This window comes from Ranitomeya variabilis, chromosome 4 (assembly GCF_051348905.1).
Source record: "Ranitomeya variabilis isolate aRanVar5 chromosome 4, aRanVar5.hap1, whole genome shotgun sequence".
NCBI classification, from domain to species: Eukaryota; Metazoa; Chordata; class Amphibia; order Anura; family Dendrobatidae; genus Ranitomeya; species Ranitomeya variabilis.
In genome coordinates this window covers 727,954,230-727,957,937 of record NC_135235.1, presented here as the reverse complement: position 1 = coordinate 727,957,937, position 3,708 = coordinate 727,954,230, and positions in this window count along the sequence as shown.

The window sequence follows — 3,708 nt, the reverse complement described above, 5'->3', positions numbered from 1 at the left end:
CGGGGACACCGTGTACAGACGGGAGGGAACCTGGAGTTTTGATTGTCGCTACGAATCACTTGTTGCAAATAAAATTACAATATTAAGCATACAACTTCATTTTGACGAGTGCAGTATTTTTCAGAATCATATATTATATACAGGGCAGATGACACACAGGTACATACTATATACAGGGGAGATGACACACAGGTATATACTATATACAGGGGAGATGACATACAGGTATATACTATATCCAGGAAGAGGACACAGGTATATACAGGAGCAGATGACATACAGGTATGTTGTGAATTCTGTTTGTGGGCTCCCCCGGTGGTGTTTGATGGTAGTGCCACTTGTGTGCTTTCTGCTATCCCTGCTCACCTGTTGCCACCCATTAGGGGAGTTTCCTATTTAAGGCTGCTTGGCTGTTAGTCCTATGCCGGCCAACAATGTATCAGTAGCATTCTGTTGCATTCTCCTGCCTCAAGTTCCTGTTCAGCTAAGTTGAATTTTGCTTTGAGTTTATGCTAACTTCTTGTCCAGCTTGCAGTAATGTGACTCTCTGCAGCTGGAAGCTCTTGTGGACTGAAATTGCCACTCCAGTGGCATGAGTTGTCACTGGAGTTTTAAAGTAATTTCAGGATGGTGTTTTTGAGTAGTGTTTTAAGTTGACCGTGAAGTAACACTTTCCTATCCTTCTGCTATCTAGTAAAGCGGACCTCTCTATGCTAAACCTGCTGTTCATCCTACGTATGTCATTTCCTCTGAACTCACCGTCAATATCTGTGGGGGGCTGCTATCTCCTTTTGGGGTACATCTCTGGAGGTAAGACAGGCCTGTATATTCCTCTGATAGGGGTAGTTAGATCTCCGGCTGGCGCGTGGTGTCTAGGGCATCGTAGGAACACTCCCTGGCTGCTTCAAGTGTTGTCAGGTTCAGGTCACGGTCAACTTTAGTTTCCATCACCCGAGAGCTAGTCCGTTTTGTTATTTTTTATTTCCTTGCCATTGGGAAATCATGACAGTTTGGCCGGCCATGTGTTAAAACCATGCACTAAAGCAGGAAAGGATTAGAAAAGTTTTTTTTCTCTATTGTGTTTGAAACTGCTCCTTAGTTTGTTCATTTGTACTTCTTGCTTAAACTGCAGTCTTCAGCCTTTTTTTTTTTTTTTTCTCCTCTCCTCTTAATCTCTGAATGGCTTTGGTTACACCTGTTTGAATCATGGATCCACAGAGTCTGGTTGCAGGTTTGAATAACCTTGCTACAAAGGTTCAGAACTTACAAGATTTTGTTATACGTGCTCCAATGTCTGAACCTAAGATCCCTATGCCTGAATATTTTACCGGAGACAGATCCCGTTTTTTGAATTTCAGAGAGAATTGCAAATTGTTTTTGTCTCTGAAATCTCACTCCGCTGGTGATCCTGCACAACAGGTTAAAATTGTTATTTCTCTACTGCGGGGTGACCCACAAAATTGGGCATTTGCATTGTCGCCAGGGGATCCTGCGTTACTAAATGTGGATGCGTTTTTTCTGGCTTTGGGGTTGCTTTATGAAGAACCTAATTTAGAGATTTTGGCTGAGAAAGCCTTAATAGCCCTTTCCCAAGGGCAAGACGAAGCTGAGATTTACTGCCAAAAATTTCGTAAATGGTCGGTGCTTACTAAATGGAATGAGTGCGCTCTAGCAGCAAATTTCAGAGAGGGTCTCTCTGATGCCGTGAAGGATGTCATGGTGGGGTTCCCTGTGCCTACAGGTCTGAATGATGCCATGAAATTGGCTATCCAGATTGATCGGCGTTTACGGGAGCGCAAACCTGTGCACCATTTGGCGGTATCTTCTGAGCAAAAACCTGTGCACCATTTGGCGGTGACCTATGAAAAGGCACCAGAGCATATGCAATGTGATAGTGTTCTGTCTAGAGGCGAGCGACAGAATTACAGGCGTAAAAATGGGTTGTGCTTCTACTGTGGGGATCCAGCTCATGTTGTATCAGCATGCTCTAAACGCATAAAAAAGGTTGATAAAAAGGTTGATAAATCTTTTTCTATGGGTACCTTGCAGTCTAAATTTATTTTGTCCGTGACATTGATTTGTACATTATCATCTGTTACCGTGGATGCTTATGTGGATTCTGGCGCCGCTCTGAGTCTCATGGATTGGTCCTTTGCCAAGCGTTGTGGGTTTGATTTGGAGCCTCTGGAAGTTCCTATACCCCTGAAGGGTATTGATTCTACACCTTTGGCTAGCAATAAACCACAATACTGGACACAAGTGACTATGCATCTTACCCCAGACCATCAGGAAATTATTCGTTTCCTTGTGTTATACAATTTACATGATGTTTTAGTGCTTGGATTACCTTGGTTACGAATTCATAATCCAGTCTTGAACTGGAGATCAATGTCTGTGTTGAGCTGGGGATGTCGGGGGATTCATGGGGATGCTCCTTTGGTTCCCATTTCTTCATCTACTCCCTCTGAGATCCCAGCATTTCTGTCAGATTTTCATGATGTCTTTCAGGAGCCTAAAATTGATTCTCTCCCTCCTCACAGGGAGTGTGACTGCGCTATTGAGTTGATTCCCGGTAGTAAATTTCCTAAGGGTCGTTTGTTTAATTTGTCTGTACCTGAACATGCTGCTATGCGGGAGTATATCAGAGAATCTTTGGAAAAGGGTCATATTCGCCCCTCTTTGTCTCCACTAGGGGCAGGTTTTTTCTTTGTGGGTAAAAAGGATGGTTCATTGAGACCTTGTATCGACTATCGACTTCTGAATAAGATTACAGTTAAATACCAGTACCCTTTGCCCTTACTTACTGATCTGTTTGCTCGCATAAAGGGGGCTAAGTGGTTCACTAAGATCGATCTTCGTGGTGCGTATAATTTGGTGCGGATTAAGCAGGGGGATGAGTGGAAGACCGCATTTAATACGCCTGAAGGCCATTTTGAGTATTTGGTAATGCCTTTCGGTCTCGCGAATGCCCCTTCCGTTTTTCAGTCCTTTATGCACGATATTTTCCGTGAATATCTGGATAAATTTATGATTGTGTATCTGGATGATATTCTGATTTTTTCGGAGGACTGGGAATCTCATGTTCAACAGGTCAGGAGAGTTTTTCAGGTTTTGCGGGCTAATTCTCTTTTTGTGAAGGGCTCAAAGTGTATTTTTGGGGTTCAGAGAATTTCCTTTTTGGGATATATTTTTTCCCCTTCATCTATGGAAATGGACCCTGCTAAGGTTCAGGCTATTTGTGACTGGATACAACCTACTTCTCTGAAGAGTCTTCAGAAATTTTTGGGATTTGCTAATTTCTATCGCCGATTCATAGCTGGTTTTTCTGCCATTGCTAAACCTTTGACTGATTTGACTAAAAAGGGTGCTGATGTTGCTAATTGGTCCTCTGCGGCTGTGGAGGCCTTTCGGGAGCTTAAGCGCCGCTTTTCTTCTGCTCCTGTGTTGCGCCAGCCTGATGTGTCGCTCCCTTTCCAGGTTGAAGTGGATGCTTCCGAGATCGGAGCAGGGGCAGTTTTGTCGCAGCAAGGTCCTGACTGTTCAGTAAGAAGACCATGTGCGTTTTTTTCTCGGAAGTTTTCACCCGCTGAGCGAAATTATGATGTTGGAAATCGGGAGCTCTTGGCCATGAAGTGGGCATTTGAGGAGTGGCGTCATTGGCTTGAGGGTGCTAGACACCAGGTGGTGGTCTTGACTGATCACAAGAAT